Genomic DNA, 15532 nt, shown 5'->3' with positions numbered 1-15532 from the left:
GTCTCTGCCACCAGGTTGCTGCTGTAATGACTGGAAAACAGAAACTTGTAAGCTACAATCATGAATTAGTACAAAATAAATAAACGATGCGGAAACCCATGCACACGATGAACAACTTTTATACTAAAGTTGAATCAATTCTTGCCTCACAAGCCTTTTTTTTTTTACCCCTCCCCTTTACTCAGTCTCATTTATTCCCTATTCTCCAGCATCCCCCTCTCCTCTCTCAAGGGTTGAGATCATGCCTCATCCCTTGAAAAGAAAGTTATTTTTCCGCATTATTGGCAATTTTCTACCCTAAACTAAATGATTTGCGTCCAGTGCTGACAGCTGAATAGATAAATTCTTAATCGTTTTCTATTATGCAGCATGATTGCTCTGGCTGGCTGACCCCCCCATGAGCACAGAGAATAAGTCACTGGTGCTCACTGCCATAAAGTAGTTTGCTAATTCTAAGGGCCATTAGTTGCGTGTGATTGAAGCAACATAAAGGCAGAATCCAAACCATGTCGAGCTCACGCTTTGTGGTGTTAACCACAAGAGAGGAAACTTTTTTACATCTTTAGGAGCATGGATTGCTGCATGGAGAGCCTGTTACATGCGCATGCATACATGGTTGGGCCCTAATGAGTCCATAAACATGTTTAGACCCCAAATGATACTAACACAGGCAGAGATGCATGTATCCCCAAGAGGGCACTCCCAATACATAATTTAGCAAACACATAAAAACTTAAGGATGTGTTGTTTGGGTGTACGTACGAGTGAAAGTCTTCATTTCTTTGTAAAAGTGAGCCATACACTTATATTTAAACTGTTTAAGTTTTCATCACTTCATAATATCAAATTCTTCCGCAGAATCAAAGTTTTTAATTTGTTTATGACACAATTTTTCATGGCAGGCTTAATGTCTCTAATCTCTCCATTACTTCATCAGGAGATTGGAATTTCTGCTTCCTCACTTCAAGGTGTAAGCATTGTGTCACATTGGAAAATAGCTAAGCTCCACTCCCTCCAAGAGTTATTGCTTTAAATGGAAGAGCTTACTGCCCGTACCTTTCATAAAGCTGCCATTTACAACACAGGAGCTGTGATCCATCAGTCTGGATGCAATGTAAATGATACAGGCCATAACAGTGAAAGATTTAGTATAATTTTCCTGAATTCTTTGCTTGACTCATGAGCCTCATGTGGATCGTTTGAACTTTATTTCAGCGGCCATGTTTCAGCAACTATTTTTATCTCAATGCCACCACTGATATTCACAGCATCAGCAGTACACGTTATGAATTCATGACACACCTTAGTGGACTGTGCTGGGCGGATCTTTAGACTATCACAACCCCTGAGCTACAGCTAATTAAGAACTTTTATTTTATTTTAATCTCACAAAGAGAGGCACTGAACTGGTTAAAAGTAAAAATGTTTACAAATTAAAGCTACGGTCACTTAAAGACAAAGAAAATTCAGCTAATATAGTAGAAGCTTCAGATTAAGCTCATTCACACTGCCATGTCCTTTTGCTTACCATAATTTCCACACTTACAAGACTTAAGTATTTATTCATTATTTTGGACAGTGCAACTCATGATCCAGAGTGCCTTATAAATTAATTTAACTGGTTGGGCTAACTGATCTTAAAGCTATTTTGAGAGCTCCGCAGGACTCAGTCAAAATGTCAGTCTGTGTTTTTTAAGAGTTCCAAACAAGTTTGGGTGTTATTGTGAATACGCTAACATGGCTAACTTGTAGCGGTAAATGGTAAATGGCATAAATTTAAATTGCATTTTGTACCTTCTTTCGAAGGCCCAAAGCATTTTACAGTCACAGTCCCATTCACCCATGCACACACACATTCACACACACATTCACACACTGATGTCGGCTCCGCTGCCGAACACTGGCGCCAACCTCCCACCAGAGGCAAGGTGGGGTTCAGTGTCTTGCCCAAGGACACTTCGACACATGGGCGTGCAACGCAGGAATCAAACCTGCAATCTTATAATCATGGGTCGACCGCCCTACCGCTGCACCACGGCCGCCCCGGTGTCGGACTCTACATTTTTTTACGTGTTGGGAGTTGTCTTGTGTTGCGATGTCACACAGCTACTAAGTACATTTTGCACAAATTGCACAGATGAACATAGGTCATATGTGAATATTTGTGAAAAAAGTGAGTACATTTGTTTCTTTAAGTGAAATATTCACCAATGTATTACGAATAAACCATGTTAAAACCACGGAAGACGTACAAATAAACCACGCAAAAAGCATGCAAATCAACGTAGAACATGAAAGATGGGTGATTATTGAGATGTTTATTTGCAGTTCATTAGTGATTTGTGCGTCAATTAAATAATTTTAACGTGATATGTGCGCCGTATACGAGATATAAAAGTTATAATGTACATCGGGGATAAATGAGTGAAAAGTCTGTCGTGGAAAGTCACAAATTTACGTATAAATCTCGCAAAAATCACTTACAATTATGTACGAATTAAGTAATAATTATGTATAAACTATATAAAATACACATAAACTGCGTGATTCTAAAGTGATCGAAAATTTTGAACAGCTCAAAACCAAATTTACGTAAAGAGCCATTGCCCGACAACTTTGACGGACATCTGTGCACATTGATGAATGACGCACACAAGAAACACTTGTGAACTACGTATGTAGCATGTGTCACCAAAGAACGAAATTTTATACACAAAAAAATTACAGTGTAATTGCGTGACATGGCCTTTACAAGTATTGTGAATTCGCTAGCGCTGATAACAATGTAGCATTGTCAAAAAGGTTTTTTTTTCTTTTACGTGTTATTAAGAAGGTTTTAAGAGTGCCAAACAAGTTTGGGTGTTATTGTTAATTCACTAACATGGCTAACATACAGTGGTTTTGGAATTTGTATTTTTATTTTTTTTTGTGTTACTAACAAGATTGGGACATAGCATACTTCGCATTTTGTTTTAGTGATATCACTGTGTTCAATGTGTTGCAAAACAAGGTAGTGATGACAGGTATTGTGAATATGCTTACATGGCCAACGCTTCCAACATGGCTAACGTGTAGCGTGTTATAAACACGTTTTAGAATTACCGTGAACACCGTTAATAAATTCTGGCTGACTGAAAAAGTTTTCTCCAAGTCTTTGTCTCACTTAATGCGCTGTATAGCTCGGTGCGAGACAGAAGTGACGTTGCTTTTGACAAGCAGCCCCATATCTGGAGCTCTCGCAGCCGAACTTTGTGAGTCCTCTGACAGCCATTGTGTCACTGGTCAAGCAAGTGAGTGCATGGTAAAGACAAGAAAAGGGACACATCTGACAGACATCTACTTTTCCACAGCATTAGCTTACAATAGCAACAAACTTTCTTCCTCTTCTTGAGCAAACCCCGGAACTTTCTGCCATGCTGTCACTGTGTCGTGGCAAGGCTTGTGGACTACAGAGGAGAGATCCTATGAGGACCTGATAGGCCTTTTGTTCTTGGGTTTCTTATGAAGAATGAAATGTTCTGCCAGAAAGAACGCTGCTTCTGCTCTTGCAGCATCATACATGAGAAGAAGTGTCTCTCTTTGTGGGGTATAAACCAGACTTCAAGTGTGTAACTGCATGTTTTATCCATGACATGGCAGAAGCAACAACATTTACTGCAATGTACCAGACGTATCTTTACAGCATAGTACAAAAGAAAGCTTAAAGTTTTCAAATCAAAGATAATCATCTCAACTTGATCAAACTATAAATCTAAAAACAGGACTAAAGATCAAAGACACATGAGAGCTTAGGATAGCTGCAGCCATGACCTAACAAATCTTGTAGCTTTAGAAAGCTCTAAGCAGACTTTTTAATTCACAGTTTGTATAGAACAGTTCTTCCTTTTACAGAAAAAGAAAACAAGAATCTTACATAAAAATTGAATTATGCATTATCCCCAAACTGATCCAAAAAAGTTAGTTTTATTTATTATTACCATTTTTTTAAAAGCATTTCTATAATTGCATGGTCAAAAACAATGCAGTTTTTTGGCATAATGTGCAAAGACTATTAAATGTTAGGGACATTTTTTTTTTTCAAATTCCACCTTTAGCTTGAAAGAAAGAGTACAACTAAAGACTTATCTATGGCTAATGGCACTTTCCTTAGAAAATAAGGCTCTTTTTAAATAACTTATATTAGTCTGGAATCAATATTAAAACCCTACAGAACCATTTGCTTCATATTTGATAAACACATTTCTGAGACCCACATCTCATTAGCATGATTCAAATTGTCCTTAAAAACCCATTGTATAAAACTTTGTCCATGTCTGCCCTGTAGTTTATCATCATTCCACTAGGCATTAGAAGGTATTTTCCTGCTCATTGCAAAATGACTGATTCCACGAAATTTCAAATTTTGTCAAAAATAAATTTTTCATTCAGTCACACTATGTTACAAATATGTGGATCAAATTTGAGACACTGGGTAAATAAGGTGTTTATGTAATTAATGTGTTGTTAAAAAACCTCTAATCTTTTCCCGCCTCAATTTTTTAAAATGTTAATGTTTTTATTTTAAGGGGATGTTTCTTGTTTTAAATGAGAAGAAGTTAATTTACACTATTTAAAAAACTGATGGAAACTACATGTGTCTAAAATATATATGTGTATATCTGTCTTTTTTCTTTTTTTGTGCTTTTTTAGAGTTTCAAAATGAAATATTTCCTACGCTTCACAAAAAACAGAAAACATAAAATGCAGTTTATTGCTTCATGCTTTTTCCATTTACTTCTGTTTGCAGGGAGAGGAAAAAGTTGTTTTCCTCTGCTGTTTTTAACAACAGATTGTTGTCCATTTGACAGCACATGGGCATGGACAGTAACAGTGGTGGAACAGAGAGAAAAGTGCTGCACTTCTCTCTCTGACTGGCATTTTCCACCATTTTCTTTGACAGATATTGTGGCGTATCGTCATAAAATTGTCCAGAAATTCATCAGTCATCACAGATTTGAACCTGATAATATTGCATTGCAGCCATTGCCACATGTATTGTAACGTAGCCTGCCCCCACTTTACATGTGACTTTCCCAAATTACAGAATCCGTACTCATTCAATTTTTCACTGTCACTTAGAGGGAATATGTTTTTGCAATTACTTCAGCGTGACACACCAAACACAATTATGCAAGAACAATTCATCAGCCGCAAGATTGTAATTCTGTCACACAGAGATTAATAGGAGAAAGAATCATGAGCAAAAGCAGGAGACGTAGACAGAACTTCACTATATATTGACTGGAGTCAACCAATTGTTGCTAAGATGCATTATAATTTATTTAAAAAGCATGTATTCAATGGTTAATTCTGATAAATCCATTCTTGAAAGCTACATACACATTTTAGCTCATGGGGTTCACTTTGGACAACAAGGGAGGGGCTTTCTCTTCTTTATCTACCGTTTACTAGCATGTGTTTGCCACCTATACCTGGAAGAGGCTTGGTGCAAAATGTCAGAGTGGTGCAAATCTCAAGAATCTTGCTCCAGGCTTTTTAATTCACAGCTCCAATCCGATATTTGAAAGACTTGGTGTCAGATAACTTCAGTTGGGCACAAATCTTGTCCTTGATCAATTTTCTAACAGTTGGCACATTCCACACCATATCAAATGGGATGCCATCCATATGTCACTACCAAATTCAAGTCCCTGATTGGTCAAAGTTCAACTGGTTTTACTTTTAACGCATGTTCAGTGGCCACATGTTTTGAATGTAAAGGCCCGTACACACCGGGACGAATATTCGCCAGGCCTTATTCGCCACGTCTTTTGTGTTCACACCCAGGCGATTTTCGCTGACGATGAGCCGAGCGAACATGCAATTTCATTCCCTGACATTAGATGGCGCTTAATGTAAAACAGAAATACTCCTGTACACAAGGTGGCGCTGCGCAACTTTACGCTTCTTAAAGTCGCTTTTCGCTCAGAAGAAGAGAGCAAGTATTTACGCGCTTGTCAGAATCATACAAAGAAAACATGAATATTTCAAGCACCAGTAGCTCCAACAAAGTGAGAACCAGCCCCTTCCAGGAAAAGTCTGCACTGCCAGCACCGCCCCCAGGCTAATACAAACACACTTTCTCCACAGACCTAGTGGTGATCTGCAAACTTGCTTCCTTTTATATACACAATATACACATCCATCTTTGCAAAAGTTTGGATGATGTTTGTTTTCGTGGGGGGGAATGTAGACACACTGCCGACATGGACTCGGTTGAAGTCATGAAATGGGTGGCACCCACAAGGAGCGAAAGCGCTGCTTCAGAGAACAAGTTGTCTACCTCGCGGTAGAAAATTAGGTGCATAAATAACTCATGTTACATTAAAACTGGGTTCTATAGTGGGCCAAAGGTAACGTATTATCATCTATTCAATATGGACATAGTTTACTCTGAAAATCTTTGGAAAAGCACAATATAGACTTTAAACTGTGACAGTTGTATGCAGGAGAGTGCATCTGTCTTTGCTGACAGCATTTATGCTGTGGTAATTTAAATAAAAAAAATGTAAATGAATTTATGTAGCAAAACATTTGCTTTCTAACTGCAAAAATAAATAATCTGCCACTTTTGTCTTCCAGTTTTATCAGTTCAAACTATTTACCTTGTCAGTTACTGAACCAAATAAACTCATTAAAGGAAGATTGATAATGAACTTTATAGTTTACTTTGCAGGACATCTAACTACAGAGAGACGTCCTTTCAATTATGCCAGTTCTAGACTGCTGCGGAGAGTCAGTGCATCTGACAGCTCATCGTAAATTCTCAATTAGAGGCTTGCTTTGACTATGAGATTCTTCAGACTTCAAACATTTCACCTTTTGGTGTCCTGTTGATTTCCCAAACACAGGAGAAGAGCTGAAAAACACAAAATTACCCTGTCTACATTATTAAATGAGTATTTCCCACCTTTAAGCTAAGTTCACACCACCCTCGACGGTGCACGTTCAAGCAGCCTCTTACAATGAAAAGTCTATGTAAATGCACATAGAATAGAATAAAATTGAATACAATTGAATAGAATAGAAAAGAAGCTTTGTTGTCATTTGTCCATCATACAAATGTGTTACAGGCTACGTGAAGTAGTGTTTCCTGGGACAGGGAGAATGAAAATTAAGAGCAATAAGACAAAAGACTAAAATATTAAATAAAAAAAATAAAAATAAAAATACTAATAAAACACCAATAAATCAGAGATCTCTGTTGATCCCCAACTAACTCAACCTGTCAACAAGTCCATACATGAATGTCCAGTTAAAAGTGAAACAATCACATCCTTATTGTTGTTCAGGTTTCGCTAATCTCGCATTTTCGGACTTCCGAGTTCAAAACTTGTTACCCTAGTTTCTACAACCATTTTCGAGCTCTATGTAGACAACGTGCGGCCGTTGAACGTTTCGTTGAAAGTTAAACCAGGTTGAACTCTGACCAATCATGGACTGGGACTTTGCATGACGTATTGATGGCATGCATTTCAGTTCATGGACGTGCCAACCATTTGAAAGTTGATCATGAAGAACAAATAATTAATAATGATTTTGGTTTGTACCCGACCAAAGCTATATGACACCAAGAGACCAAAGAAAAAATGTCTGGAGATTTGCGCTGCTTTACCATTTTGCACCAAGCCTCATCCAACTATAGATAGATGTGTTAGAATCGGGTAACGACAGTCCAGTGTGAACACCAAGAATGCGCGTCACATGTCTGGTGTGAACTTGGCATTACACTTACTGCACATATAAACTGAAACAAATGTAAAGAACTAAGCATTAACTGTTTACACATGAAAAGCATCCCACAGTATCCTTGCTTGGGTGCATAAACCTACAAATAACAAACAAAATATAATAACTCGCTTTTCTTGGCATCAACTCTAATCCTTTGTTTATTTTAATCTACTCTAAATAAAATAAGCCCTTATATTTGTATGCATCTCTGTGTGTATGAGTGTTCGTGAGTCACTGACTCAAATGCACATCAAACGTATCAGCCTGAAAACGTGGACGAATTTGCCTTTCTTGGCAGCCTTTATCCCTTTAAATCTGACACCGATGCAGAAATACACCAGCGCTCAAGTTTCTGCCAGTGAGGTTGTGCCAGACAGAGAGGAAGAATTTCTGTGAACCGTGACATCCAGGTGAAGAACTGCCTGTTTCCAAAGCAGTTGTTCTTCCCACTCCAGTGCAGGAGCCACAAACAAATACCGGCAGACCAGCGATGAGTGCAGATTGCACATCAAGTGCAAGATGTATCCATGGATTCTTCATGACTTGTCACTAAGTTTCAACATTTTTTTTTTCCAGATTTAGCTCTCACAAGACTGCAGGCTTGTTTTATGGAATCTTCACCAAAATTTTTTTGCAAATCTTCGTTTGTAGTCAAATCTTTAAGTGTGATTCAAAAATAAATCCCTTTTTATCTCAGAACCCTAAGGAATCAAAATTATTCTGAATGCATACAGATATGCCTATGATACATGCGTACGCATAAAAACTTGAAAGCGTGTATTCGGTTTCATCTGAAATCTGCATTTGGTCATGCACCATTGGCTTTAAATGGCATTAGAGGCTGCTCCCATACAAGCAGATTTTACTGCATCAAAAGGACAGATGGACTCACCAGCTGTCTGAGTCTTGTTGAGTTTGTGTTCTCCTCTTGTTGCTAAGTTCTTTGTTGGACAGAATTACAGCACAAGAAAACACAACACTGTCTTTGAGCCCCTCAGACAGATATAAAACCATCAATAAATCTATCTGGCCCTCCAGATTAACATAATCCAGCATTAAATGCTGTGTGTGTGCTTTCAAAAAGTCTCTGTGAGACATTTACATCACTACTTACGTCATATTTTAAATATTTTTTTTTATCAGAGATTGTGTCTTTTATTCATTCTCTACTATCTCTTTATACTGTTTAAAGTCAAATGGAAGCTGTCCCAGCTGTCACTGGATGAGAGGGATAGTACCAAATTAGGATTAAGATTTTAATTTCTGAGGTTTAAAAGTGATTACTCAATATCAGATTTTATTCTAAAACCATTAAAACAGCTTGAAGGAAATTGTCTATTTTTTTGGTGTGTTAGTTTTTAATTATGTGTCCAAATGACACCAACAAATTATTCAATTGAAAAACAATTTGAAGATTACAACAAAAATCAGAAAAGTAAAACAAATAATAAAAATGACACAATATTTTAGAAATCTTAACACCCCCCGCCCCCACACCCCAATTTGAAATGGAAAATAAAAAGTTCCAGAAAAATAAATTAACAGAAATTAAAATGAATCAATGAAACGCAATAAGAAATGAGAAAGGCTGATTATATATCCATTGTAATTGTGACCAAGCACACATACTAATGGAAATTCATTTTGGTCACATTTAATACGTGCTGCTAAAATGCCCATATGTATTTTACATGTCTTTAAGGCTAACCCCGTATTTACACTAGTCTGTCTGCGGTGCGTCTCCATTGCGTTGTCCGTCTCACAACTGCCAGTTAGTTTACGTTGACTCAGTTTAGTCTCGGTCCGTCGCCTCTTCCCCCTGGCTCTCGAAAGGTAGGTTTGTCCTGCCACCCCCATGTCTAGTTTGCCCCGCTCTTTTTGCTCATTCAATACTTTCAACCAGAAAAAGTAAGTACTTTGGGATATCATGATTGGATGATGACGTTTGATTTTTGACGTGTTTTTTCAAATGCATTTTCAATGTTCGCATACTAATACAAGCTTAATGATTAGAGCAGAGCATATCCAGTATCGCTTTGTGTTAAATAGCTTTCAGTTGAAATGAGGGACAAACGTCATCATCCAATCAGTGATGTCATATAATACCAACCTTTTCCAGAGTCTTATTTTCTTTGGTTTTCCTTTTGATTTCTGGAAATTGCTTTTTTCTTTTATTTCAGAAAGCTTTTATTTTTATTTTTGTTTCTTTTTATTGAAATTTTGTTTTGATTTCTAAAATGTAATATTGTTTTTTAACTATTTATTTTGCTTTTTTAACTGTTATTTCCATATTTAAAGTGCGTTGAGTGATATGATGTGTCTTCTTCCAACGTCAGGGCAACCGTAAAAACAGGTTGTTGACTGGTTTTACCAAATATGCAATTGCCATAAAAACATTTTTGTCAAAAACTCCGTTGCCCACTCTGTGATCTAACTACTTTGCTGAGTTAGCTCACCAAGTGAGAGTCCTGAAAAACTGCTGGATCAAAGCGTTTTCCGTATCCCTCTCCTTGTAATCGAGGGCAAACAGGCCTGGAAAGTCAGCTGCGGATATCTGAGAGCTCTGTCTCCTCTTACCTGGTGCTTCTAACACTTAGCTCAGTCACTGATGTAGTTGATGCAATCTCTGGCCTGTGGGGGGAAATGAAGTGACTAAGGTCTGACTGTTCCTGACCGCCTGCAGGACAGCAGGTGTGAGGAGTGTAGCAGCAAAAGCCTGCATGGATGTGAAAAGGACAACGAGAGAAAATGAAGGAGAATGGCGGGGACGGGTGGATGACAAGCTTGAGAATAAAGCGTGTACCACAACGACGAGTCCAGATCAATTAGTTGGCGTAATCGGTCCCCTCTCTGTTAGCCATAAAAATCCTCAGGTTTCCCTCCATACATTTCATCGTTACTGCTACATCGCTGCCATCTATCACCCTCTTTCTCATTCCAGCATGCTGCCATTTTTTCTTTCTTTGCTCCTACGTCTATCCGAGCCATCTCTCCTTTAGCACTACACTTATGCGCCAGCTTGGTAAACGGTAATCAATGTCTAAGAGCTTTAAACTGCTTCATCTAAACGATTTTTCATAGTCACTGGGGGGGGGGGGTTAGTGTATATAAGAAAGAGAGATGGGGGGGTCATACTGAGACGTGGGAAATGTATGCCCAGAGTTTTGCTCCATTCTGACACATTTGTAATGAAGCTTTTAATTTTGTGTATCTGCGATGTGTAAGCTTTCGGATCATTTGTAAAGCTGGCTGCTTGAACTTGGGACTGACTCCAGACATGAACGCGTTCACTTTTGGTACATAAATCACCATCAGCCGTGCTGCCATCTGGATCACTGCAACACGGCCCGTGTAATGTACACGCTGCTTAGACTATTGCTAAAATAAAAGGAGAATCAGAAACACAAAGCAGACAACTATCTCAATAAGATTAAACCAACTGCTTCTATTTAGTTAGTGTTGAGAGAAAATGTTTTCTACGTCTTTTAAACATCACTCCTAAAATTAAATTTGCACAAAGTTCTTTTCTTCACAGAGAGAAAAACTACAGTTAAACCTTGAGTTTAGGCTCTCATATGAATGTTATTTTTACATGGATACGTGCATTTTATGCTATGTTCAAGAACACATATTTGGTGTTCACTAGGGCTGGGTTGCTAAAATTGATTAATCGTTCCAAGCTTAATAGATCAATAATTGATCAACAAAAATAGTGATCGATCGTTAAAGCCTTTCCTTTTCTGGTGACTTAACACATAACAGCAGTTAATCAAAGAAGCTTGATGCTCACGTATAATGGAATTTCCCATGGGTCGGCTAATGCTAACGCTCAGTCGACTTAAATATACATTGCTGGCTAAATTCAATTCAATTCAATTTTATTTGTATAGCCCAAATTCACAACAACAGTCGTCTCGATGGGCTTCGCAAATGACCAGGTTTATATACAAACAGGCATACATTTACCAAACTCTTTTAAAGTAACCATTTTTCTTCAAAAGCACAGTTTTTTGCTCAATCTTCTGGAATAAAGTATAATGCTACAGCACAAGCTCCACCTAGTGGCCAAACTGAAACGCCTTCCAGGGGAGGCGGAACATAAAGATCTGCACATTTTTGTTGGAGCTTCTCCGTTTTAAAAATCATGTAACACTGTATGGAAGTAAAAATCTTACTGGTTTATTATTTCACTAATAAATGTTATTGTATGTGAACTGTATCAGATTAAAATGAGTATCTGTGTAAATTCGACCATGTAAATTCAAAACAGAATCAAATTAATAAAATCTAAATAATTGTGAATTGAATCAATCCAGGCTTTGGTGAATTGAATCGATTCTGGGGATTATTGGTGATACCCACCCCTTGTGTTCACAATGTACAAGCAGGGAGGGGCTTCTTCTTTTTTGTTTACCAACACATCTACAGTTGGAAAAGGCTCGGTGTAAAATGTCAAAGTAGTGCAAATCTTACGAATCTTGCCTTTTCTTTAACAGCTCTGTTACAATATATGAGAGACTTGGTGTCATAGAATTATGTATGTGCACAAACCGCAATTATTAATTTCTCCTCCATGATCAATTTTCAAACAGTTGACACTTCAGTGAGTAAAAGGGAATGTTATTTATATGTCACTACCAAATCAGAGTCCCCGATTGGTCAAAATTTGACCAAGCTTCAACAGCCGTGTGTTTTGTATGTAAAACGGTCAATGAAACGTCCGTAGCGATGCGTGAACACAAGTGTTGAAACTGTTGTGCTTATTTACACAGACTTTACATCGGAAGGGGTCACTTGAATGCACCCTGGCGAGGGTGGTGTGAACGTTACTTTAGGATTCTACAGAAAAGTGGAGTCTCCCTCTAATTTCCAGTCCTAAAGCAACAATTACAAAAGACAACCATCAGATACTTTTACTGCACACTGAAGGGGTGACACCATTTACTGTGAATGTGAAAAGTTCCACTTTTATAGGTGATACAACTGTCAGGAACCAGAGGTGTAGGACCCAATATGAAGGAGATCAGACAGAAACTTAAACATTTAAGAAACCCATAAAGAAAAAAAAAGGTGGTGAAGCAGATGATCTGAAATTAAAGAACTCAAAACCAGTCACTTCTATAGGCAGTTCAGAAAAATAAAGAGAGCTGTGGATGATTATGAACATGAACCTGGTGTAGCCTAAAACACCACACTAAAGTGCACATTCCTCACAAAAAGGGGCTGAACAGCATTTGTGTGAAAACAAAACTATCCGTGGTGCAAAGTGTCCCTTTAAAGCGCTGTGCATATCGCAAGACTACGCAATGATAGAAAAATACCAAGCATCTCATGATAACACTGTGCCACTAAGCTACAGATGTTCACACTAAACTGTCTGCAGAAATCTGGAGACTCCCCAGACTAATGACACTGATGAAGCGGTTTTTATTTTACTCCTTAATTTTGTGTATCGCCTTTATATCTCTCCTTTTAAAACACATGAGTTTTGTAAAGTGTGCCCTTTGCTTCATCAGATCTGCATCTAATTGGAAAATGAATGTTACTAATTGGCTGTTGAGGAAATAAATCGCTTATTTTCCGAAATACGTGTGCCACCCACACACACACACACACACACAAGTAAACTCACCAACAGTTTGTTTTTGGGTTTTTTTCAAAGGCAACAATGTTTTCAGGGACATTTTTGACTTCATACTGAATTATTCGTGGAGTAAACCTATTACATCATGCACACAGCATAAAGGGTTACCCTAGATTTTAATCTAAAAGCATTATGAATAAGCAGAATGTAAATAAGCGAAGTACAAGGATTCAAGCATGTTGAAATTTCAGAATAAGAAGGTTAAAGAACTTCCTTCGGTTTCCTCAAACTCTGTTTAGAAACAACATGCTCCTGCATCCAACAAAAAAAAAATCTCTAATAAAATAACCAACTATGTTGAAAGAGTAAAAAAAAATGGAAAGGAAAAGACCTTGTTTTTTCCTCCTTGCAGAAACGCCCTAATCCAGCACTGTAACTGTAAAGGATTATTTTGGAGATTATAACGCGAGTCCGTCATATTGTCCCCACCAACAGGCTTTTCAGTCAGCTTCCCATTGCAAAGTGGCACACATCCAACTTCCCCCAAACGCATCCTGTTGGCGCATCAAGTGGCTGCAGTCATCGGAAAGCAATCAAACGGAGCAGAAGCGCGAGCTTTCATCACTCCCTTCCTTCCATGCGTCTGCATGCGGAGATTTCAGATGCACATGACTTCATCTGCGGCATCACAGGTTTATTTAACATACATGTATGTTGGAAAATGCCCCTCCTGAAATGTGCGCACTCCTGCACAACCTTACAATAAAAATACAGAGTTTCAAATGCATGCGCATATTAGGGAATGTCTCAATCGCGGAACTCGTTACAGACTAAACTAACCAGACGTGAAATATGTTCCAAGTGGTGGCAACAAGTGATGCTGTTCAGCCTTGAAGTAAGGATGGTAAACGTTCGGGTTAAACGCAAAGGAACTAGTCACTCCAGTGAGGTTTACAAGCGCGTCAAGGAGCAGTTACAATAATAATAAATAATAATAATATTCCTTTAGTTCATGCAAAAAAGTGTCTGCACAACAACAAAAAATCAGTCAGGAAAAGTAAGCACGCACCAAGTGAACTTTCTTATTGGATGTAACCATCCCTGAAGTCCTACCTTCTCTAAATCTAATCTGGTGGAAACAGACGCCTTTCGCCCAGGCAAGTTGCAAACGGCTGAACAGACCGCTGGAGAACTTGCAGCTCCTCCTAGAACCACGGCGATGCGACTCCCTGCCAAATGAAAGTCGGAGGGACAGACGTCCTGTGCGCCTCGTCTTTTTCCAGCGCGCGGCGCGTGGGCATCCTCCGTTCAAATGAGCGCAGAGACACACAAGGCAGAAAAAAAGAAGAAAAAAAAAACCCCACAGAAGCAGCTGTCAGAGCGACGCGGTGTGGAAAGCCCCTGGTGGTGATGGAGGGAACCTACAGCTCAACATCAGGGGGAATTGCTGGGAAGCAATGAAAAAAAATTCTTTTTAAAAAAAAACTGGTGGATGGGGGATTTTTTTCCCTCTCAAGACAAAAAATAAATAACCATTCATGCAATAAAATAAGAAGTTCAAAAACGTATGGTTTTGGCATTATCACAAGAGTATTGTGCATCACTTCAATCGTTACAAGTCATCAGACAAGAAGAGAATTGTGCAGCTGAGGGAACCAACAGGAACACACACTGAGTCAAAATGACTTAGAGAGCAAAAGGCATCCACAGCACAGATAAAGACATTTTGCATCTCTGTGTGCTTCTCTTATCTTCTTGGGTTTTTTTGAAGCCAACATTTTCTAAACATACAGCAGTTAGTTGGCTTTTCTGAAAAAAGACAGTCCCTAAAACGGTGTATTTTTATAAAATCATTGTTCTGTCTTTGAGCGAACACATAGGAGCATCATGGTTTTTAGCAGCCATGGCAGGATGCAGTGCCATTTACGGTGCCAGCATGAGTTTAGGAAATCAGCAACAAAAAGGAAATGAATCATTTGAGCAAAGTGGACCGCCATGCATTTGTCTGGAAGTGGTATTCAGATAAATCTTCTTTGGGTTTTTGAGACGGTGGAAATGTCAAGTATGCCTGCTTTGGCTGAAGTGCTTCACCTGTTAATCAGTGTGAGCGCGTGCGTGGACGCTTGTGTGTTCATGTGCCGGCGTGCCTCTGGAATATGCAGTGAGAGGCAAGGGGAC

At 38.6% G+C, this 15532-nt stretch overlaps 1 protein-coding gene across 1 annotated transcript in view; it reads right to left on the bottom strand.

The window, feature by feature from the left end:
• cdh22 (cadherin 22) overlaps window positions 1-15092 on the bottom strand; it is a 219968-nt gene extending 204876 nt beyond the window's left edge. The window contains exon 1 of the mRNA XM_004068783.5: window positions 14468-15092. The gene's annotated coding sequence lies outside the window, so the exon portion shown is untranslated. The remainder of the gene's footprint in view (window positions 1-14467) is intronic.
• Between the last annotated feature and the right edge of the window lie 440 nt (window positions 15093-15532).

This window comes from Oryzias latipes, chromosome 5 (genome assembly GCF_053564925.1).
Source record: "Oryzias latipes strain Hd-rR chromosome 5, Olatipes_Hd-rR_3.1".
NCBI lineage: Eukaryota > Metazoa > Chordata > Actinopteri > Beloniformes > Adrianichthyidae > Oryzias > Oryzias latipes.
Note: the sequence above shows the minus strand (reverse complement) of the source record. Positions and strands in the feature narration are given on the sequence as shown.